We start from the raw sequence: 26,422 nt of genomic DNA, 5'->3' as shown, positions 1-26,422 counted from the left end.
CTTTTTCAAAGCCCTCGATTCTTATCACTGCAGACTGATTTTTATACAGGTTGTAGATAATTCTTCGTTCTCGGTATCTGATCCCTATCATCTTCAGAATCATAAATAGCTTTTTCCAATCAACATTATCGAATGCCTTTTCTAGATCTACGAATGCCATGTACGTGGGCTTGTCCTTCATGATTCGATCCTCTAAGATCAAACGTAAAGTCAGGATTGCTTCACGTGTTCCTACATTTCTCCTGAAGCCAAATTGATCTTCTCCCAACTCAGCTTCAACTTGTTTTTCCATTCTTCTGTAAATAATACGTGTTAAAATTTTGCAGGCATGAGATACTAAACTAATAGTGCGGTAGTTTTCACACCTGTCAGCACCGGCTTTCTTGGGAATAGGTATAACAACATTCTGCCGAAAATCGGATGGGACTTCTCCTGTCTCATACATCCCGCACACTAAATGAAATAACCTTACCATGCTGGTTTCTCCTAAGGCAGTCAGTAGTTCAGAGGGAATATCATCAATTCCAGGTGCCTTGTTCCTATTTAGGTCACTCACAGCTCTGTCAAACTCTGACCTCAAAATTGGGTCTCCCATTTCATCAGCATCAACAGCCTCTTCATGTTCCAGAACCAAATTATCTACATCATTACCTTGATACACCTGTTGGATATGCTCCTGCCATCTTTCTGCTTTGTCTTCTTTCCCTAGAAGTGGCTTTCCATCTGAGCTCTTAATATTCATGCACCTAGATTTCCTTTCTCCAAAGGTTTCCTTGATTTTCCTGTACGCAGCATCTACCTTTCCCAAGACCATACAGTCTTCGACATCCTTGCACTTCTCCTTCAGCCATTCTTCCTTAGCTACCTTGCACTTTCTATCCACTTGATTCTTTAATCGCCTGTATTCTTTTCTGCCCTCTTCATTTCTAGCATTCTTGTATTTTCGTCGTTCATCGATCAGGTCTAGTATCTCCTGAGTTATCCACTGATTCTTAGTTGATCTTTTCTTCCTTCCTAACATTTCTTCAGCCGCCCTACTGACTTCATTTTTCATGACTCTCCACTCTTCCTCTATTGTGTTTCCTTCAGCCTTTTCATTTAGTCCTTGTGCAACATGTTCCTTGAAACAATCTCTCACACTCTTTTCTTTCAACTTGTCTAGATCCCATCTTTTTGCATTCTTTCCTTTCTTAAATTCCTTCAACTTCAGATGGCATTTCATGACCAACAAGTTGTGGTCAGAGTCCACGTCTGCTCCTGGGAAAGTTTTGCAATCCAACACCTGGTTTCTGAATCTCTGCCTAATCATAATGAAGTCTATTTGATACCTCCAGTGTCTCCAGGTCTCGTCCACGTATACAGCCGTCGTTTGTGGTGTTTGAACCAAGTATTGGCAAGGACTAAATTATGATCAGTGCAGAATTCAACCAGCCGACTTCCTCTTTCGTTCCTTTGTCCCAATCCGAATTCTCCTACTGTACTACCTTCTCTTCCTTGGCCTACCACTGCATTCCAGTCTCCCATCACAATTAGATTCTCGTCACCTTTTACATATTGAATTAAATCGTCTATCTCCTCATATATTCTTTCGATTTCTTCATCATCCGCTGAACTAGTAGGCATATAGACCTGCACTATTGTGGTGGGCATTTGTTTGGTGTCTATCTTGACAACAATAATTCTGAATGTACAGAAAATAAATGTATATTTTATAAATTAGGAATTTACAAATTAACATGCCAAACATATAAACAACGATACATAGGACAGTCCGGAAGAAGTTTGGCTATAAGGTACAAAGAACACGTTAATGCGGTCAAACATAAAAGATATTCGGCAATGGGAGAACATATGGTTGAAATGAATCATAAATTTACAGACATTTCCAATGACATGAAATTATTACATTCGACCAAAAAGGGAAAACTAATGAATGTTTTGGAAAATTTAGAAATTAACCTTACACAAAAATGTAACTCTGAATCAAGTTTAAATGAGAAAAGTACAGAAGATAACCCACTGTTTAGGCTAGCATATAATCATTTAAGGAACAAAAAGAAGAAGAAAAGAAGAAAAACTTGAAGATCATAAATTTGTATAGTGTTTCTCATTCAGTTCAACCAAAATTGTATGTATTGATCATTTTTATAATATTTCATAAGTTCTCTTTACTCTTTGACATGATGTATTGGGACACAATACTCCTTCAAATTGTAAAACAAAAGATTGTGTCATATTATGTTATTCTTTGATCTAACCACTGACGAAGGGAATGGTTGAGATTTCCCGAAACATGTATGGTTTAATAAATAATGTTTCTTTCATTTAATGAGTGTATTGATCAAGGCGGATTTAAATAAACTATTATAAATAGTTATATTGTACATTCAGACCAGTCAATACGGACCAAACACAATATTAACCTATCATGGTTAAGTTTATTAACAATAATTCTTTCGCTATGCTGGTCGTAGTAGCTTATCCGCTGCCCTATTTTCTTATTCATTATTAAACCAACTCCTGCATTTCCCCTGTTTGATTTTGTGTTGTTAATTCGGTAGTCGCCTGACCAAAAATCTTGTTCTTCCTGCCAACGTACTTCACTTATACCAACTACATCTAACTTTAGCCTATCCATCTCCCTTTTCAGATTCTCTAACCTACCACAACGATTCAAACTTCTAACATTCCACGCTCCGACTCGCAGAATGTCAGTATCCTTCTTCCTGATGATCGCCCCCTCTCGTGTAGTGCCCACCCGGAGATCCGAATGGGGGACTAGTTTACCTCCGGAATATTTTACCCGGGAGGAAGCCATCATCAATACATCATTCATTCAGAGAGAGCTGCATGTCCTCGGGATGTAGTTACGGCTGTAGTATCCCGTTGCTTTCAGCCGAGTAGCAGTATCAACACAGCTAAGCCATGTTGAGTATTATTACAAGGCCGTATCAGTCAATCATCTAGACTGCCGCCCTTGCAACTACCGAAAGGCTGCTACCCCCCTTTCGATGAACCATTCATTAGTCTGGTCTCTCAACAGATACCCATCCGATATGGTTGCACCTGCGGCTCGGCTGTCTGCATCATTGGGGCACGCAAGCCTCCCCACCGCGGCAAGGTCACATGGTTCGCAGAGGAGGGGGCGTTCATTATATCCTATAAACACCTCTTAAAATCATGCCGCTATATCACTTCATCTTTCCTCAACTTTACAGAAGGCCGGGGTTCAACATTGTTCCTTTCACTGCAGAGTTTAACCACAATTTCACAAGCTCACAAGCTAAAAATTTCTTATTATCTCAGGCCAAAGAAATGAGAAATCAATCAAGATCTAGAGGTCCCTCGATCATTGTTGGGTAATCCATAGTCTTGGAGTTGTGAACACTAGAAAGATACTATTCACACTGATTTTCACACAGACTTCTTCTGCACACGTCACAGTCAAAATTCCCCTTTTTTTGGTATCATTGCTATCTCTTATAGAAAGAAAGTTGCATATTTATTAATTTTTGGCTGGACGCAGCTAGACTCCCTCAGTCAGACAAAGCTAGTACAGAAACTCACGCTGTCGTCACTGCGATAGTTTATAACTATGAATTAATGTAATATCGGGTTCCTATATTTATTTCAAAACCCTGTCTCGTACATCTGTTTCTCTGTACTTCTACAGTTACGTTGTCATTCAGCACGATCACTTGGTACTGGAATTCTGTTTATATTATATGACACGGACATTCGTGCTACCCTTTTTTTTTTTTTTTTTTTTCTTACATGTCAGCCTTCACAAAGTTTCAAAATTACTGTCACATTCCACGGACTCTCTCACTACTGCGGGAGATTAATTGAAGAATAGTTTTCTCTGTCTGATATTCGGCATATCACAGCGTCACAGTTTCGCGATTATATGACGTAATTCACGTAATTACGTGCCACGTCGCGATCGATCTGTAATACATACGGCACTATCGCTCAGTTGAGTTCTCTACTGACATTTCATACGAGAAATTATACACATTTGCACTCCCGTTTATATCAACATTTTCTATACAAAGAACAGCTAAATCCAACCGCAAACCGACCGTCTGGTCACTTCATAGACTGCCTGTTGACTAACCAGCCACCCTCAGAAGTGCGAGCATATATGGTCTCACATGGAGTTGGGGATGGACAGAGGAACGCCTCCCCACCATTATTTTGAGATCTCCAGATACATTAAGTTTCTGGAAATCAGCGATTCGGCAAATTGTGTGGCTCACCAATCACTAATACTAGATGTAATGCAGAACACAAAACGATCAGTGGTTTAATCGTAATTCGGTCATCTAAATCAAGAGCCTAACGGGGAACCCCTGTTGGGTGTCTGGTTCACATCTTTGAGATGTAATTTCATAAATAATATATTTTTATTTATAATTTTGTCAATGATCCATTATTCTTGCTGTGACTTCAACATATGCTTCATGATTAATTTAAGCGTTATTATCCCGAAAGTACTTCTAAAATCACCTCCTCACGTTGGCTCTACTGTGAGTCGGCATTTGTTTTAGGGGCGGAGTCAGCCGAAACTGTATTCTTTTTTTGTCTTCCCTCTTCACGCGTGCTCATTTCGGGGATTTTATAAGCCAGGATAGGCGCCAGGCTGGCGAAGATGTTACGCAACATGATGCAACCGAGCCCCTGTTCTGACAAAGAAACTCCAAGCATACATACTTCACACACATATATATTTCCGAATAAATATTCAATGCGATGATAGTCACAATACATACTGTACCAGGAAGGCATAGGCCCTGGCACATATAAATTAGAAACTTTATTTTCTCACATACAATTCAGTTCCGCTGCTCGAACAGCTGTGTGAGAGAATGTTCTCGTACCTACTGCACAACACGAGGAAGAAGGCGAGTCAAGCAAGGTCAAGTGACGTCACCGCCGCCTGAAGCTTACTTCCCCTACCGAAGTTTCTCTATTATATTTTTACGAACTTTTTAACGCCTGGACCGATTAAACCGAGACCAATGCCGAATTATAGCTAATGTTCTGGAAGTAAAACCCTGCAAATTTGAAGTAAATCCGTCCAGTGGTTTCTGAGATATGACAATTTAAAGTTTGGGAGAAATACTCGCCCCTCATCACCTGATTCCAAGCGCTGCCCACCAGACGTGTATATATAGGCCACTGGGCCAAGGCCATAGTCAGTGCAGTCCTGTGTACAGAGTTATGTGTGCACAGTATGTGTAGAAAGTATGCTCCATCGCAATTCATAAGGACATAATAGTGGCCGTACTCAAATGCTGTTGTAATAGTAAAAGGACATCATACCGTACGTGAAGTTTCCGCCGCGCTGTGGCGACTAAGATTCTAGACATTTTTCAAGGTGAATTAGCATGATATAATACTTGCAAATTTATTATAAAGGTGAAGTTTACAAGTAACAATTGAAGTGTCTAATATTTCACTGACTAAAATACGACACCGTGATCTGTAGTAATTGAACATAATTCTAAACTGTGCTAATATCATAAATCACTGCGTGTGGTAAACTGAAATCGTAATTTAAAACCACTTCTAAGACATATTTCCCTTACAGTGAACTGTGTGAGACTGTATTTACTCAACATTCGTCCCATAGCAGAGTAAAAATTAACTATTTTCATTGTGCACTGTCTCGATCTTTCGATCACTACGGTGAGAAATCCAGTGAACATTAAGGACATTTTTCAATAATATTAAGTAGTACGGACTAGTGTGGTGTGAATACAACCATAAAACCGCCTTAATCTGTTAATAATATTTGTTCATCGTCGCCATAAGACCTATCTGTGTCGGTGCGACGTAAAGCAACTAGCAAAAAAAAAAAAAAAAATATTTGTTCAGAGACTGTGATAGAAACTGTAATAGATCACGTTTTCAAGTGCTTATGAACTGTGTATATAAAAACTGTGTTTTCTACAGCATGGACTGTGAATGTTAATTCAACGTCGTTAAATCAATATAAAAATAGAACTGTGCATTACGACGGTGTGTAATATTAATATCCACAATATTTGTGAATTCAATAGTGCCAATTGAACTTTCCGTGTTCCAACATTACTTGCAAGAACAACGGAAATCTTGGCAAAAGTGCTACGAGATCCTGCTACATTAAACGTCGCTTCCAACGAGGGATTTACATGGTTTCTTCAGTTATGATACCCATCGAGGGACGTCGACAAGGGAGATTGACGTGGTATCTTCACTGAACATCGCCGGTGCTGAGTTCGAGTCTTCATCCGCACTCCGCGGAATGTTCCAGACACCGTACAGCACAACTCCAACATTAGTAAGCAGATCTTCTTGTAATCTGAGTGAGTAATCACAGACTGACTGACTTTTTATCAAGCACTTTGTTCAGTACAGTGTTCTTACAAGTGCTGCGTGTGGATATTAATTCATAATTTCATTGTCAGTTAAAAGTTCATATTTTGCTATAAATTCCTTTCTAAGTCATTAATTAATTGAAGTGCTTTATTCGTTTCATTTTTTCAATTTAAACAAACTGAAAGACATACTGCAAGAGTTCAAATATTTAATTTATCAAACTTTCCATGCCAAGTGTGTGTTTATTTTGTGTTGTAAAATTTAGAAAGACTGTAGGTCAGCACCATAAATGATGAACTGACAATTTCCAAGGTGCTAAGTAATATGTGTGTGGTTTAACATTTAGAAAGACTGTAGGCTATTCATGATCTATAGAAGAACAATAACTATTTTTGAAATTCTCAAGCAAACAGATGTCAAGAAAATCATAACATAAATCTTTTCTTTTACATTTTGGCAAATATTAACTACCAAATTGAGTTGCAAGTGCAGGGTGATATCTGTGGCTATTATTAATAAATTTTATAGAAAAAAGAATTACCATCTATTATTCGCCCTGCAATACTATCCGTTTCTCTACCTGCTCCAAAAAACACCAGACACTACCTGAGATCCTTCCCATGCTCAAACCCCAAAATCATTTCCCGGTACAATACATACATACATACATACATACATACATACATACATACATACATACATACATACATACATACATACATACATACATACATACATACATACATACATACATACATACATACATACATACATACATATATTCATTATAGACTGTTATGCCTTTCAGCGTTCAGTCTGCAAGCCTCTGCATATTTACTAAATGCCACCACAATCCTTTATTATTATTATTTATTTACATATTTTACGCCCACATTGGAGCACTGAAATCAATACATTTGAGTTAATTTCTTCTTCTTCTTCTCCCAGAACTTTTTCATCCTCTCCGACCTGGAAGCCCTTTGTGTGTCCGATATAGTATATTGTTTCCGTTCAACTGCTTTTAGTTTGAGACTTATGCTTTTGTTCTTCAAAATCCTCTTCTCTTTTCTGTCTTTGATTTGTTGCCGAGTTATACCCAATTCTTCCAAATCGTCCTGAACTTCTTTGAACCAATTATTATTGATTTTATTCTTCAAAAAGTAATCGAATAGTTGTTTCAATATCCTGGTGTCTGCTAATCTTGATATGTGACTAGTTCTGTGGCCTTGTTTAGTTCTATACCTCTTACCTTCAGATCATTAGAAACTGAGTCTAACCATCGTCGTCTTGGTCTCCCTCTACTTCTCGTACCTTGCATGACCGAGTCCATTATTCTCGTAGGTAACTTATCCTCCTCCATTCACCTCACATGACCCCACCATCAAAGCTGGTTTATGCGTACAGCTTCATCAATTGAGTTCATTCCTAATTTGGCCTTTATCTCCTCATCCCGAGAACCTTCTGCCATTGTTTCCACCTGTTTGTACCGGTAATCATTCTTGCTACTTTCATGTCTGTTACTTCTAACTTCCAACCAGCTTTCACTCCTGGAAACCAAAGTTGGTCTGAAAACAGACCGGTGTAAAGACAGTTTTATCCGGGAGCTGACTTCCTTCTTACAGTATACTGTTGATAGCTACTGCAAACTCATTGCATTAGCTTTGCTGCCCCCTGATTCAATTTCACTTAATCATCATCATCATCATCATCATCATCATCATCATCATCATCATCATCATCATCAACATCATCATCCTGGTATGACAGCCCTCTATGGGTCTTGGCCTTCTGAAGTAGTTTTCCCCATTCTTTCCTGTTAAGTGCAGAGTTCCTCCAATTCTCGATTCCAATTACCTTTACATCCTCTCTCACCCCTTCTTTCCACCACAGCTTTGGTCTTCCAACGTTCCTGGTTTCTTCTGGCATTGCATTAAATATTTTCTTTATCATTCTGTCATTAGCACGCAGCACATGTCCGAACCGTCTGATCTTTATGTAATTCACAATGTTTGGTTCATTATATAAATTATACAGTTCATGATTATATCTTCTTCTCCAGACATCATTTTCCTCCACTGGCCCAAAAATTTGCCTCAAAATCCGTCTTTCAAATATACCAAGCTGCCCTTCATCAGATTTTGAGTGTGTCCAGGTCTCAACACCATTATGTTAATACAGGCTTTACTAAAACTTTATACATTAGGACTTCAGTTTTCCTGAACAACATCTTAGACTTCAGATGTTTTCTAAGGCCATGATAGCACTTGTTAGCAGACAGTATACATTTTTAGATTTCAGAACTATCATTGTTCTTGGAATTAACTTCTGATTCAAGGTTGGTAAAGCTTCGCACAACATCAAACTTATACGAGCTAATTTCTATGAATGTAATTCCACTAGGGTAGTCTTTCTTGGTTATGGGCATGTACTTAGTTTTTCCTTCATTAATCTGTAAATTAAAAGATTATGAAAGCATCTCTCATTGCTCTTGGTGTTCTTGCGATTACCGTATTTACTCGCGTATTAGACCCCTTTTTTTCCCCCCACTTTTACAGCCAAAAATAATAAAGGGGGGTCCAATATGCGATAACCTCAAAATTTTGTGCAGCGAACACATGACTTCTAGGTTATAAAGAGCTATAAATTGTACGTGTAAACTTTCTATACTATTATTTAATAAACTTAGAATGTATTTAAGTTATACTGGCTATTTTCGTTGGAAGGCAGTATTTCTAAATGTAAAAAGACAAAAAATGGTGAACACGACTTTTAGACTTACGGTACATATAAAAGTCCGTTTCAGTTATTCATATCACGTCATTCGTTACATCTCATTAATTCCTCTGGTGAGGTTGATGTCAGGAAGGGCATACGGCCATAAAAACTCGCAACGAAGATTCGTCTAACTTCATACTCTCTCCCGTAGAAGAAGGGGTTAAGGGTATCGTGTTATCATATAATTAAGTATTGATACAAAAGAACTTAATGGTCAGTCATTTGTCTCTGCCAGTTCAGCAGTAGGCCTACCACACAGTAAACCTGATCACTGCTTTCATTTGAATTATCGCCTTGCACCACCAACTTCCATGCCTTGCTACCGGCGTGTCGGCTTTCTAAGTGACGTCATCTTCACTGCTATCTCTCCTCAGTCATGCTTTATTCTCTTTGAGCCATGCACTGCAATCAAGAGCATACGAGGTCCCGTCTTTTTGAACCTTTTAAAAATACTTTTGTTCCCGACTATAGAGTCTAAACAGTGTAAATCTATTCCCAGATGGTCTCTGATATTCCCAGTTGGTGTATATGTAGCAGAAGCCACTCCTTCCGAATAAAGCCGTACTGTAGATGGCATGCCAAACCATCAGCTGATAATTAGCGTATGTTACGAGTTGTACTTCCGAATGTAATACATAGTAACTGGAAACCTTCTTTTGATAACTGCGGCTGTTGAAACACAGACCCTTAGTTTTCAGTATATTTCATGCTTGTTCTCTACATTTATCACATCAGGATTTGCGTAAACAGCTGTCCATGAGATAGGACAGACCACATTGTTTAGGTTAGGTATATTATCGCCTTGATAGTGCCAAAAGTTCGACAGAAAAAATAAAAATAAATAACAGGAAAATATACCGCATTTATAGATATCTACAGATGTGGCGGTAATGAGTTTTATTATCATAATATTTAATTTTGTACGTTCGTTGTCTCTTTTTTTATTAACGCATACCAGTACCTTAGTATGTTTTGTTTGCATCTCCGAAAATCGTTTAAAGTATGTTGGGACATAAAATTATTATTATTTGTTAGGTATGTTGGCGAGTAAAACGATCGTTTTAATTGGATAGGTTGTATCACGTTTTAAACTTACTTCTCTCCAAATATATACCTATAATGGCCCGAGTTACGAGATATTAAACGACTGCTTTGCTAATGATCTCGCCTGCTGTATCAATAGCAACAACCGCGAATATTTCTCAACTAAAGTAAACTCGTTTCCTCATCCCGAGGTGATACAGCTCTTTTTAGACACATACCCAGTGGAGGGGAGTTACAGGTACCGCTTTTACCGCATATCAGCCTTCCTGCCATTCGTAAATCTCTGGCAGTACGGTACCAGGAATCAAAGTCAGACCCCCAAAAACAGCAACTAATTGTGCTAGCCATTACGCTGGCGGACATTATTAACTACAAAACACAGACATATAGCATGACTGATGCATGCTTGCAATGTGCGGGTTGGACACGAAGCTAGGCCTATTCATCTATTTGTGCGACATCATTAGAGCTGCAGTAGACCTACGCTACAGAGGCGGACATTTCTTAACTACGAAACACAGATGTACCGCATGGATTCGACGCGTTTTTCATTGCGTAGGTCGTACGGATGAAACTATTCACAAATTTGTGCGATGTCATCAGAGCTGCAATAAGACTTGTACCCGCTTCGAAGCGGAATCGTCATCGTTCCCTGATGAATTACGTTGAGGGGTCTTATAGGCGAGATTTTTTTTTTTCTTTCATTTTCTTCATCTCGAAAAGCCAGTGGGGGTCTAATACACGAGTAAATACAGTATATCAGTATTTGCATATGCCAAAATCTGAACTGATTTGTATCAGATGGTTCACCTTGTGTTGATATCCACATCTCTAATAACTTTATCCAAATCTATATTGAACAAAAGGCATCATAGTGAATCTCCTTGCCAGACTCCATTCTTGGTCGTTACAGCACTTGATAACATGTTCTCTATCTTAATTTGATTCCGAGTATTTTCCATAGTAGCTTTCACAAGGGCGATCAATTTCTTTGGGATCTCTTATTCTTCCAGTGCTACATAGAGATTACTTCTATCAATACTGCCATAAGCTGAACTGAAATCAATGAAGAGATGGTGTGTATCAATTCCAAATTCTCTACATTTTTCAAGTATCTGGCAGATTGTGAAGATCTGATCAATATTATATTTTTCTTGGCGAAATCCACATTGATAGTTACCAACTGCATTTTCCACATAAGGCACCAATCTGATAAAGAGAATATTGGAAAATATTTTATAAGCAATGGATAATATCCAGATTCTGCTATAGTTAGGACACATAATGATATCACTTTTTTTATGTATCGGGCAGATGATTCCTACATTCCATTCATCAGGGATTGTTTCAACTAACCATATCTAGGCTACTAGTTTGCGAAGGTGTTTAACAAATTCTTTTCCTGCATTTTTCACAAGCTCTGATTGTATTAGATCCATTTCCTGGGCTTTAATATTCTTCAGCTCCTTAAAGGCAAGCTCAACTTCTTCAGTAGTAAGTACAGGTAATTCTATTTCTGATTTTCTTGTATTTACAGGAGGTGAGGTTTCTTGGTCATCAGCTGGACTTTCATTCAATAGTTCATCAAAATATTAGGCCCATCTTTCTAGTATTGCTTCCTCACTGCCCAATATTATGCCATCTTTATCTCTATACAAATTTGTTCTAGGCTGGAGATCTGTATGACTTTTAACTTTTGATATGAAGCTCTCTCATCATTCATCCCTTTCAACCGTTCCATTTCTTCCCAATTCTTTCCTCTCGTTCTGTCTCTTTTTCTTGTGCAATCTCTTTTTTTCTTTTCTGGAAGCTCTGTATTCTTCTACTGCTTTTCTGGTGTGGTTTGTCTGTTGCATTCTCTTGTATGCTTCAATTTCTAAGGTGGTTGCTCATGCACATCTTTAAGATTCTTCCAGATTTCATCAGTATTCTCACTATTAGGCACTGCGATCAGGGCCTCATTAAGCAAGTTAGTATATTTCAAAGCAGTTTCGGGCTTCTTCTGCCAATCACTGTTGAACTTTCTTGCATTGGATCCATGTACCTTTCTCGCATTAGATATTTGTCTTCTAATGGTTGCTACTACAAGGTAGTGGTCAGAGTCAATATTGGTCCCCCTAACATCCACACCATCAAGTTAGAGAAGTGCCTTGCATCTATTAGGAGGTGGTCAATTTGGTTAAAAGTACTTCCATCTGGAGATTTCCATGTCATTTTCTGTATGTCCTTGTGATTATAAGTTGTACTTCCCACTACCATATTTCTCGAGGATGCAAAATGTACAAGCCTGATTCCATTATCATTAGAAATATCATGCAAGCTGTATTTTCCTATACAAGGTCTGTATTCATCTTCCTTTCCTGTCTTCACATTCATATCCCCAAAGATTATTTCACAGTCTGCTCATGGGCACTCATTACAAATTTCATCTAATTCATCGTAAAATGAATCTTTATCTTTGTCGCTCTTCGCTTCAGTTGGAACATGTACACAAATAAGACTGTAATTGAAGAACTTCCCTCTAATTCTAAGTCTGCACAATATATGCAATTTTGCCCAAAAATCCATAATAAGATGTTTTATCTGCTTATTGACAATAAAACCTGTACCAAACATGTGATCCTTCGTGCGGCAACTATAGAATACCATGTGATTCTTTCTCTGTATCACTCCTTCACCAATCCATCTCACTTCTTGAATAGCAGTAATATCTAATCGGAACTCATCAAACTGATCAAGCAACATTCTTAGATTTCCAGCTTAGTATAGAGTTAAAACATTCCACAAACCAATTCTTGAATCCTTTAAACGTTTGCGAGGTCATCGTAAAGAGGTCAGGCTGGCTACTGGTATTTATTCATCAGATTTTGTAACGAGAACTTTTTACAGATTGGGTTGTCAGCCCAATGCCAACCCCCCGCAGTCCTGGAGGGCCAATGTTTTTTTCTTCTTTTTTCCCCCTCGAGGTTGTCTCCCTTAGCTGGTGGGTCCCCATTTTGAAGCGTCAGAATCTCGCTCTTCCGCCCTTACATGACTTAGCTGCGTACACACAATGTACCCATTGGCCATGGTCCACGGCGTGGACGTGCATGTATCGGACTTGGCATTTCCTGTGTTTTATTAGTACATTTCCATCAGCAAGAAGTGAATCCACAGAACGACATACTACCCCTTTGACCCCTCACTTACTTAATGACTGCCATCCTAAATATTTGAAATTATCTACCTGTTTCAGCTTTGTGTTGTCCGACTCGTTGGCTGAATGGTCAGCATACTGGCCTTCGGTTCAGAGGGTCCCGGGTTCGATTCCCGGCCGGGTCGGGGCTTTTAACCTTCATTGGTTAATTCCATTGGCCCGGGGGCTGGGTGTTCGTGCTGTCCCCAACATCCCTGCAACTCACACAAAACACATAACACTATCCTACACCACAATAACACGCAGTTACCTATACTTGGCTAGAAATAGCCATACGAAATTATTAGCTTTGTGTTGATAATCTGACATCCAGTTCTCTTGGATTTCTTACCTACTGACATTAATTTAGTCTTGGAAAGGCAAATTTTCATATCATACTCATTGTACCTATTTTCAAGTTCCAAGATATTAGACTGCTGACTTTCCGCACAATCTGCCATTAAGACCAGTCTTTGGAATAGGTCAAACTGCTTACTACATTTCCACCTAACTGAATCTCTCCCTGCCACTTTATACCTTTCTGTAAATGACCCATGGAAACTGTGAACAACAAAGGTGAAAGATTACAGCCTTGTATAACCCCTGTAAGTACCGACGTGAATACAGACTGGATAACATCAAGGTTATAGGCCTATGATTGGTGCAAGAGGAACAATTCCTAAGTTCTTTGAAGAATTCTGCTCTAGGTTCAAACTACCAGAGTCGTTGACGAACAATGTGGTTCTCAAAGCCTTGAAAGGTTCATTGTCAATACTGAGAAAACATTTATATAGTCATAAATGTATTTAGTATACTTTGTCCTCTTAGGCAACCTCCTTATGGGGGAAGTGCTTATTCTCTGAATAAATGTATATCCCTTTCAGACCTGAAAGAAAACTTGCGGTGTGAATTTTTGTTTGTATGTCAAAAACTGACTAAAATGCTCTTAAATACATATATTTTTAGTTTATTCTACAAAATAAAAAGTAACATCTGAAAGAAAGCACCCGAACAATTGTGCGTGTCAGGACTTACTTCACTACTTAAAAAAAAGAAAAATTACCTCAATGCATGTGATGAATATACATATATACATGATCAAATGTTCTATTTTACAGTGGGGAATAATTTAAAAGAATTAAATATTCGTTCAAACACAAGTAAACGTTACATTTTCCACATTGAGGAGGAGTTTTGCTATTACTGCCCTTTTGGCAGCAGCAGCTTGTCGTCAGACCTGAAGGAAATCTGGAGGTGTCTAAACGTCAAAAACTTACTAAAATGCTCTTAAATACATGTTTTTACAGTTTATTTTACAAAATAAGAACTGTCGGCTGAAAAACAGAACCCACACAATTGTGCGTGTCAGGACTTCATTCACTACTTGCAAAAAATTAAAAAATTAAAAAATTCAACTCAGTACATGTGAATATGCACATGTACATGATCAAAACAGTGTGGAACGATTTTAAACAATTATAATCTTATACATTACATTTCTCATGTAGAGTACGAGTTTTTCTTTAACAGTCCTTTTTGTGACAGCACCCAGCACTCCTGCATGCATTGGCTGTAAGGAACCTAGCCTGCACATTTGTGCGTATCAACATTCAAAACCTCGTGGTATTACGTACGATGTTGTAAGTTCACAATTTACGTTTGCTACACAATCTACACACTTCATTGATTATATTCTGATATTCAGTAAAGCTTCTAGATTAATATGAATGCAATACATAAATACTTTCTTTAGGCATCACTGCTTCCCGCCATATTCCTAATGAGCTGTATTTTTAAACTCTTATTCCTGCCCCCTGGTGGTTAAGTACTAAATAAAAACAGCTGAAGTACATGCTATGTGTCCCGCACAAGCACTGCAGTCCGGTCTAGCGCCAAGAAAACGTCAAATAAGCTGAGACATAAATAAAATACAAACCCGCACAATTGTGCGTACACGGTCTGAAAGGGATACATGGCTTTTCTAGATCTATGAAATATGACTATAACTGTCTATTCCTCTCGTAGCACTTTTCAGTTACTTGGTATATACTGAAAATCTGATTCTGACACCCACTCTGTGACCTGAAACCACTCTGGTTTTCATACAACTACTCTCAACCACTGATTGCACCCTCCCTTCAAAATGCCAGTGAACACCATGCCTGGTATACCTCAATAGTTGTTGCAGTCCTTCCTGTTCCCTTGCATATAGATAGGTGCAATTGCTACTTTTGTTCAATCTGTATGTACTTTACTAACACTCCATGCTAAGCTTATTACTCTATGAAGCTATTTCATTCCTGCCCTCCCACCATGTTTCACCATTTTGGACCTAATTTCATCTATTCCTGCTGCGTTATGACGATAGAGTTTATTTACTATACTTTTCACTTCCTCAAGCGTAAGTTCACTAACGTCACTGTCCTCCCCCCTCCCCCTCCACCCTTCCCCCTTCCCCCTTCCCCCTCGTGAGCTTGCTTGTTTGCAATGTCAACAGAATCATTTTATTTTACGTTGAGAAGATTTTCAAAATATTCTGTCCACCTGCCCATTGATTCCCTCGGATCTACTATGAATTCACCTGAATTGCCCAAAAGTTTATTCATTTCCTTTTTCCCTCCCTTCCTAAGATTCTTTATTACTTTATTACTGTCCAGAAAGTTCTATCTGCTGCTTGAAATAACCCTCAGGTTACAACCAAAATCTTCCCGCGACTTCTTGGACTCTGCAGTTATTTGTTTTGCTCTGTTTCCTTTAACTACATACAATTTCCTGTCTGCATTAGTCTTTGTTTGGAGCCATTTTTGATATGCCTTCCTTTTACGTTTACACACTGCGCTCACTTCATCATTCCATCATGATGTTTACTTTATCGCATCTTTACATACAGTTGTTTCTAGGCATTCCATTGCTGTTTCTACTACAGCCCGGCTCCATGGCTAAATGATTAGTGTGCCAGCTTTTGGTCGCAGATGTCCTGGGTTTGATTCCCAGCAGGGTCAGGAATTTTAACCATTATTGGTTAATGCCGCTGGCATGGGGCTGGGTATATGTGTCGTCTTCATCATTTCATCCTCATCACGACATGTAGGTCGCCTACGGATGTCAAATCAAAAGTCCTGCACCTGGTGAACCGAACATGTCATCAGCCACTTGTGGCACTAAAAGCCATACGCCATTTTATTTTCTACTACAGTATCCCTATATGCCACCCATTCTCTTTTTATATCTTGAATCTGCTTACTATCTATTGTTTGGAAATTTCAGTAATCATATCCATGTACTTCTTTAATTTCCTTGTCCTTGAGATTTTCTCCCTTATTCGTTTGCAGACAGATTTCACTTTCTCTATCCTGTGCCTAGAGATACTTAACTACAGGTCAGATGGTGGTCTGTATCATTGAAAAATCCCTGCAATACCCGCACATTCTTAATAAATTTTCTGAATTCAAAGTCAGTTGTGATATAGTCTGTTATGGATCTGGTGCCCCTACACTCCAATGTCTAATGGTAAATAGTCTTAAGCTTGAAGAAGGTATTCATAATTTCTAATCCCATACTAGCGCGAAAGTCCAGTACATGCTTCCCATCACTACTTACTTCCATATCTTCTCTATATTTACCCATCACCTTATTGTATCCTGCAGTCATATTTCCAACTCTTTCATTGAAATCGCCCATTAGTACTATCCTATTCTTGCTGTTGACCCTGACTACAATGTCACTCAGTGCTTCATAAGACTTGTCAACTTCATCCTCATCTGCACTCTTGCATGGTCAACAGATTGAGACAGTTCTTGTACTCATTCACGAACTGGGAGGTGACAACAGTTTACCCCACCACGAACCATAGACAGGAGAATAGAATCCAGACCATTGGAATTAAAAAAAAAAGTATTATAGGAAAGACAAGAAAGGACAGAGTAATAAATGAGGACATAAGGAGGGAAATTGGATTGCCTATCTGTTGATAGCATCAGCCTTTCCTGACGTCAGTCTCATCAGAGGAGTTAATGAGATGAAAAGAATAACGTGATATATGATAGTAGGAAGGGAGAGGGTAAAACCTGATGCCAGCACATAGCCTACTCCTGTCGAATAGCACCAAGGGGTCTGCTCAAGTCTTAACATTGCCATCCAATGGACATATCCCCAACAACAGCGTCATATGCCCTCACTCCATATGATCACTGCAGAGAGTTCTGGAATTTAATCCAGGTATTTGGCATGCAATCTAGTGATTAGAAATTGTATACCACCACCTCCCCTACCCTGCCAGTCAACATTCTGATGGTGAAATTTTTTCGACCAACGGGACTCGAACCGTCTAACCACAGTGTCAGACCATGTAGATTTCAATGCCTTAACGATCATGGCCACCAGGTGGGTGTCATTATATAATCGATAACTATGATAAATAGTAGTGGGAACAGTGCACTGCTCTGCTGGACTCCCCTCTTGGTCATAAACCAGTTTTACTGTCTACTGTAATTGTAAGACTGTACATCCTAATTTTTCAGCTTTTATGGTTGTCATGGACAGAGTTGAAGCTCCTTAAGTGTTATTAGTTGAGTGTATTGACATATCAAAGTAAACTGGAGTCTGATCCATATTTCCTGTATGTGACTGGAGAAACTGATGGTCTCTTTCCAATTAAGGGGTTAGTTTTGGACCCAGCTAGTTCCACTTTCCTTGATTTTTCTACAGAGGCAAAAGTCTGTTGCACTAATTTTTCTGACATTTTGAAGGTGTACCAACCAGTACCTATGTTTCTAACTATTATTTGGGCCAATAAGTGTGCATGTTCTGATACACTTTCAAAGTTAACCCTGTTTATATGGAGAATGCCCAATTTGAAATAATAACATGGAGATCGCTGAGTTTGATGTAACAGAGTAAGGAGATTGCCAACTCTGATGTAATTATAAATGCAACATTCTCAGTTTAATCCAGGATCACTTCCACAGTTCACATCAGCTCTACATTATCATTTTTATTCATGTATATGGTAAACAATAGAAACCTTCAAATCAACAAATTAATCACTTGTATTTACCATGTTTTCATACTTTCTCTTTTTAAATGTACACAACTGTTTCTAATTTACACTGTTTTCATACTTTAATTACACTTTCCCTTTAGACGTGCAACACTATTTCGTCTGCCACAAGTTCGCAGTGCCTTTGCTGGCAGGATGTAGTGTTTACAGTGCACTATGTCTTCTGGTATGGGCTAGAATAAATTTGTTACTTCATTGACCTGTCTCAGTCTCTTCCTTGGCTTTGACAGTATGAAAGTGACTGAGGTATGAGCGATTCTAGTAATACCGTTCCACATGCAGCCAGTCCCTGTTATGAATGGTGTGAAGATATCGCTCATAGGGTCGGTTGGTGCATGCATTTCAGTGGGCTTGGCAGACTGACATGTAATAGCAATTTCTGGCTCAGTGAGGAAACTACCCCACTCCTCATTTCCCTAGTATGCCTCTTCAGTGACACCTAGGCTATCTATGACAACTGTTGGTGGAGCTGTAGAGGATCAAACCAGCCTTTGGGCTGAATACCCAACATACATACATACATACATACATACATACATACATACATACATACATACATACATACATACATACATACATACATACATACATACATACATGCATGCATGCATACATGCATACATACATACATACATACATACATACATGTTCACACAGAGGATCATTTTCTTTTGAAACTGTAGAAATTTATTGTTCTGCTCTTGACAACACCCCTACAAAGTACTGCAGTTCCTCGTGCTTTCTCCATTGCACTCTATAGTGTGTATTTAGTAGGTTAGTAGGTTAAGTTCTTCTTGCCTGGCCTGCTGTGGTATGGCAATCTGCAGGAAGTCAGGATTCAAACCCTCGACTGACCAGCACATAGTTCTGGCATAAATCCCGTTGAAGATGTGTGGGGTATGCTTGGAAGGAATGTGGCAACACCACCTTGGCAGAATTAAGAACATCATTGCTAGAGGAGTGGATCATTTCCTGGCAGAGGCCATCCAACAACTTGCGAACAGTATTCCTGAGCGTATACAGACCATCATAGACGCTAGGGGTGGAAACACCTGTTTTTAGTGATCAGTGTCCTCATGTATTGCAGTACAAACATTAACTTTGTTTTGTTTGGGCATAAATTTAATAACAATTGACCAAAAACAACTGAAAAGAACTAAAAAACTAAAAGATTTCAAGAATTACAAAATCAAGGAAAGGTGTGAGTTAATGTATGTTTTTGTTGTATGAACTGAAGCCATTTGTTTTCAGTTTCAACTCAATTTATAACTCTTAGGTTCTTCAGTCTGCTGAAACTAATTTTGAGTAATAAATTTATAAACTACCTGCTAAAAAAAAAAAAAAAAAGTTCAATAAAATCTACAGTGTCCCATTAATGGAGCGATCCTAATGAGGTGGAAACGAACACAAAAATCCTTTGAGATGTTATCAAGAACAACGTTCCCAGTTCAGTGTGGACCTCAGAAGGTCGCTGACTATGCAAAGCGCACTGAAGCACAGTAAGCAGGATTGCTCCATTAAAGGGACACTGTAGATTTTATTGAAATATTTCTACTATGATACTACGTGAAGTTTTAAGAAGTGCAATGAATTAAGCACATAGTATAGTGTTTCAAGACTATTTCTATTTTATAATTTGTTGTTCTTTTTTTAAATGCACTTTACATCATAAGTGAGCAAACCGGTTTACATATGTTTTTATCAGATTGTGGCATAAGACTCGACTTGTTGAAAATATGAACTTAGAGACAGTATATTTTTAACACAGTTTCATTGTTGTTAATATGGTTTTAAATCGTGATTAATTTGGCGTTGATAAACTTATATGATTGTCAATTTTTCTACAAACTTCTATCAGCTGTTAATGACGCAGTAGAGCGTCGAAACTAGTACTGATTGAAAAATGTATGTTGTAATTACATCTACGCAACAATTCTTTATGTATTGAATAAGGTGGACCCAAAAATTATAATAAAACGTTGAAATACACTGTAATCAAATACACTATAGAGAATATGTGTCACTTTGCGAGATATCGCAAGACATTGCCAGCGCACGTAGCAGGATGGCCTTGAAACTGAGCGTAGTAGTGTACTATTCACTACGAATAGGTTCCAAGCCGTCGTTAATTGAAAAGTGGATACAGGAGTTTCCTCATTTCACATCAGGTGGTAAAATTATATTCTGTGACTGAATATTGAATTTTCACGACCGCACTGTAATCAAAATCGACTTTCAACCTATTAGGTCGAGTTACATACATTTAGTACGTGTGGAAGAGATGTTAAGTACAGAACAAAAATGGCCAACCGGACACCAGTGGAATCCGAACCCACAACCTCCGGATTTTGCGTCGATAACAAAAATGGCCAGCCGGATCGCACTGGTGTCCGGTTGGCCATTTTTTTTCTGTACTAACATCTCTTCCACACGTACTATATATACGTAACTCGACCTAATAGGTTGAAAGTCGATTTCAATATTCTGTGATATTCTCAGCAAAGAGGTAAGTGAAACTTGTTTTATACATTTCCCCTTAACGAGTTGTTATCAATTTAGCAAAATAAACATGGTTTTTAATTGATGCTTATTAACCGATTGAGGCCCGAATTTACTACAAACCTGTTTGACCCCTGTGACTGAATATTTCGTAGCTTAATTCTAATGTAAGGTAAGACTGTCCTGAAGGATCAGAACACTGGAATATTTACTGTTTTGTTTTTTGTTTTTATTTCCTAACTTAAAAATAGGTTTAGTATGGCCGAACTGACAACTGAATACAACATTTCAGATTAATCCAAAGTTTTTCTTTGTGCAGTAAGTTTTGAAACAGTCTTCCAAATGAAAAGGAACAAGGCACTTCTTGCACTGGAATATAAAGCTTTCTTTGTTCTCCAGTAATCATTTAGGTTAGGTTTCGTATTCTGTGTCATTATTATGATGAGGGCAAAAAAAAGCCTTCATTTCATGTACGGATACATCTATCTATTACTAGATTCCCCGCCAACCGGAAATGCATTATGTGCATATTTATTAGTTTCATTTACGATCTCCATCCAGAAACCATCACCCAAGAATTGACTAAATACATCTAACTCTGTTCCAGATTGAAGCAGTTGTTGGGCGAGTTGGTCTTGCGGTTAGGAGCGTGCGGCTTTCAGCTCGCATCTGGGAGATAGTGGGTTTGAACCCCACTGTCAGCAGCCCTGAAGATGGTTTTCCATTTTCACACCAGGCAAATGCTGGGGCTGTACCTTAATTAAGGCCACGGCCGATTCCTTCCCATTCCTAGGCCTTTCCTGTTCCATCGTTGCCATAAGACCTATCTTTGTTGGTGTGACATAAAGCAACTAGCAGTTGTCGATAAATCAATGGATTGACTCTGCATTGAGTGATGAAATGGAATTTTACTAGATTATTTGGCTCGTGAATCCAGGCCCAACCACTCGCACATAAATCGCTTTCATTTACACACTCCTCACTATCCTCACTGCTTTCACTCAAATTGTGATCAATATTACCTGTACTGAATTCATCATCATTTATATCACAGTCACTTTCATTTAAAACTTCATTCACACACTCATAAAATTCACCAGAATTGATAGACTTTATTGCGTTCAGGTCTTAGGCGCCACCGTGATCACATTATAAACAAATTACACGTGTACCTGAAAAGATATCCACCGAAGATAAAATACTTACGTGAAATAATCAATAGTGGTCAAGGAACTTCCAAACACTTCAATACATGCTACAGATATCAATTATCAGCACTGTCTACATTTATGAGCAAGAAATTTGAGATTTAAATCCCAGACGGGCAGCGTCCGTCTTTCGTCATTACGGCAATTAGGAGCCGAGGATGGGCAGTGCCCGTCTTTCATCTGCAGTTGGTTAAAATACATTAAATTGAAGCCACCTAAAAATGTTTTAGAACCTATTTGAGAGTCTATTTTAGGCAGCCAAAATAACATATAAGCACCTATAAATCTGAGGCCTAGAAAAATGCATGCTGAAAATAATGACAAAGCTTCTCACAAAAAGAGTCGCAGACGCAGTAGAACACAAACTCCCAGAGGAACAGTTTGGATTCCGTAAAGGAAGGAGCACCCTCCATGCCATTAACAACCTCATCAATGACATTGAAGAAGCCCTCAGACATCCAAGAGGCAAATTCCATGCAGTATTTGTTGATTATGCAAAAGCTTTTGACATGTTAAGCAGACCACTAATAATCGCGAAGCTGGAAGCCATAATGGGGAAAGACAAGCTCACGACTCTGATAAACAACATACTGATGACAAATTACATACAAAATGATGATCAAGTCGCGACTTTGAAACCGATCATGCAGACCAACTGAGTACTCCAAGGAGACCCACTAAGCCCCTTGTTGTTTAACATTGTGACGTGTGATGTGGTAAAGGTTACTCAGCAAGTAATAGAGGATTTGAAAATATATTTATACGCAGACGACAATGTCATTGGATCAAGTTCCCTACATCATGTGCAAAAAGCTATAGACAATCTAGACAGGTGGGCAAAAGATAACAAGATGAAAATTAACCAGAGAAAACAGTGAAAATGACATTTCGGAAAGGTGGCCGAGGGGCCACAAGTGACAGGATATACCTAGGACCTACGGTCCTCAAGACTGTCAATACATTTAAGTATCTAAGACTGACCATGCAAACAACAGCAACAACCTATAGAATTCACATAAAGTCTAAAGCAACAGCGGCCACCAAAGCAATATATGATGTATGTATGTATGTATGTTTAGTCCTCAGCCCGAAGGCTGGTTGGATCCTCAACAGTTCCGCCATCAGCTGTCATAGATGGCCTAGGCATCACTGAAGAGGCGTACTAGGGAAATGAGGAGTGAGGTAGTTTCCCGTTGCTTTCCTCACCGAGCCACAAGTTGCTATTACACATCAGTCTGCCAAGCCCACTGAAATGCATGCACCAACTGACCCTATGGGCAATATTTTCACACCATTCATAGCAGGGACTGGCTGCAGAAGGAATGGCATTACTAGCATTACTCATACCTCAGTCACTTTCATTTTGTCAAAGCTAAGGATAAAGCTGAGACAGGTCAATGAAAGTAACAAAATTGCTCTAGCCCATACCAGAAGACATAGTGCACTGTAAACACTAGGTCCTGCCAGCAAAGGCACCAATATATGATATTAAAATAATTACCAAGCCTTCACTAGAAACTGCTATGAAACTATTCGATGCGAAAACTGCGCCAATTGCCACATATGGACTGGATATTATATGAGATAAACTGGGCCTGGCAGAGCTGAAGACGATTGAAGCAGTCAAGTCGCGCTTCCTGAAAGCTGCACTTGGAATATCAAAATACACAAAATCAAGGCTTGCATACGAGCTTGCAAAGGAGACCTTCTTCATCGAGGACCTCTGAATGAAGCGAGGGCTTCCATCCACAGACGCTTGGGAAAAATTACTGCAGGACAGAGTGAAGAAGAGGGAAGAAATCTGGCTCAATTTTTACTCAACGGAGGTGATGACGAATAGAACATGGACAAGGACTAATCAAGACATGCGACATTTCGTTAACTCGATGGCGGTCCATGGGTATCACCATAAACTGTGCAACGCTGAGTACTTCCATGACCCTTACGAAACCTGTGTTTGCAAGCTGTGCAGTGAGCATTGCAGTCGATATCATGCAATCACATGCAAAAACCGTGGATTATCCATTGTGAACTTCTGTAATAGTGAGAGGTGACAGTACATATGACAAACTTTGTTTATACCATACACAATTTGTGTTCTATATCTTTATTAATTATGATGATTAATAAAGAGTTTATTATTAGTAATCACTAATGCGTGTTTCTGTGGTGGTTGGAAGTGTAGTGTGTTGTCTGAATATGAAGAGAAACATGTTGCAACAACTACAAACACCCACTCTCTGAGCTAGAATAATTAATTAGACGCTATTAAAATCCCCGATCCAGTTGGGAATCAAATCCAGGACCTTCTGAATTACAGGCCTCAACGCTGATCATTCAGCTAAGGATTCGGTCTTAACAAATCATTATTGAGTTTTATTATTTCTATCAGTATTAACATTCAACTTTTGTAGTAGAACAAAGCAAAAATCATTATTTAATTTGATTATTTTTATCAGTTTTAACATGCAACCTTTGTAGTTTCAATCTTGCCGCCTGATATTTAAGGTCGGGCCGCCAGTGCGCTACTGTCGAAATGTCTCTCAGTTTAGTACAGGAGAATACGGAAGTGTCCAGTATTGTCTATAGTGAATTTGCTTCAATTCAATTCATACATTTCTCAATCAAGACATTAACATTAATTTAACCCCAAATACACAGCAGCAACAACAACAGCAGCAGCAGTGTTGGCATCAGCAACAACATTAATAATAACAGTATTTAAAAAAAAAAAAACCACTACGAATATAGTTTCATTAAAGTCATTCGCATAAACTTAAATTACATAAAGAAAATTTAAAGAAAACTAGCCAGCCATTAAAAGCTCATTAGACAACCCTAAATAGTGTTCAAAAACAATTCAAATTATGATGATAATATAACAATAATAACAATGAAAAACGTAGCTTACTTTGATTGAATTTTAATGTCAAGCAACAAACTACAATCCCACATATATAAGCTAAGCAAAAACTACATTTCTATGCCAGATTAAAAAAATATTAAAAAATGCAAATACTGTTCCAGTAAGAGTTGAAGTCAGCGAAAGAGACATAACAGAAAATTAACAGTATATTAGGAAGCCCATTAGATGCTCATTAAGAACTCTTTGCATAGTTTACAAAAGGATTGTAATACTAGGATGATGATGATGATGATGATGATGATGATGATAATGTTGTTGTTGGAGGCATCAGTCCATAGACTGGTTTGATGCAGCTCTCCATGCCACCCTATCATGTGCTAACCTTTTCATTTCTACGAAACTATTGCACCCTACATCTGCTCTAATCTGCTTGTCATATACCTTGGTCTACCCATAACCGTTCTTACCACCTACACTTCCTTCAAAAACCAACTGAACAACCCGATGAATCCTACGCTCGCCTATAGACGGGCTGACGCGGCTGGTCCAGCACTGCTACGCTCGTCTATAGACGGTGCTCGAGAACTTTAATTTTTTTGAGATTCCCAGTTCACTCTTGAGTGCCGATTCATCCACTGGCATGTTCTACAATCTTGTGGGCATTATGTAGAACTAAGTGATTATGGCTTATAGCTTTGGGAAGTAACTTACAGAGCTTAAAGTAGATGTCTGTAGAGTTCACTGTGATGTAAACAAGCATGACGGCAGCTAGTTGCTCTTGCAGCGATGCTATTTTGGATCAAAGAATCTTTCAGTTATTAACCACAGCAAAAAGTGATGAGGAAGATGATGATTTTAACAAATTGTTAAGAAATTTTGATGATGATTTTAACAAATTGTTAAGAAATTTTGAAAGTGAGAGTGATGCAGAGTGTGATGAAAATATTGTAATTGGGAAAGAAACAAAGCCTCCTTCTAAACGAAAGAAAAAAAACACGGTGAGTTCGAAAGCTATTTTATGACTATTTTCATAGCAGAGGGATGACTTTTCTCACCAGACTTTCAACTAACTGTGACAGACTCCAGGAGCGAAGTGGTGTATGATGACAATTCCAAAATTATTGATTTTTTAAAAATTTTATGCCAGTGAGTTTGGTGCAACTGGTTGTTGATGAAACAAATTGGTATCACAAACAATTGGAAAACATTCCTGGTCCAAAAAAGTATTTTGAAATATCAACTTATGTACTTGTAAGGAGTTACATGTATTAGTTGCCCACATATTTTAGGAAATAATTTTATTTTGGGTTCTTTACTTTGTATAAAGATGATGTAGCCTACATGCAGGCACAAAAAGTGTAATTTTGTTTTCCCTCAAAATAATATTGAACATAAGTGCAGTATTTTCCATTTGCATTTAGATTTATAAAGAA

At 38.4% G+C, this 26,422-nt stretch overlaps 1 protein-coding gene across 3 annotated transcripts in view; it reads left to right on the top strand.

The window, feature by feature from the left end:
* The window catches only part of S1P (membrane-bound transcription factor site-1 protease), a 329,279-nt gene that overhangs the window by 213,899 nt on the left and 88,958 nt on the right, over positions 1 to 26,422 (top strand). The window lies entirely within an intron of this gene.

The sequence above is a fragment of the Anabrus simplex genome, chromosome 4 (assembly GCF_040414725.1).
Source record: "Anabrus simplex isolate iqAnaSimp1 chromosome 4, ASM4041472v1, whole genome shotgun sequence".
NCBI classification, from domain to species: domain Eukaryota; kingdom Metazoa; phylum Arthropoda; class Insecta; order Orthoptera; family Tettigoniidae; genus Anabrus; species Anabrus simplex.
Note: the sequence above shows the minus strand (reverse complement) of the source record. Positions and strands in the feature narration are given on the sequence as shown.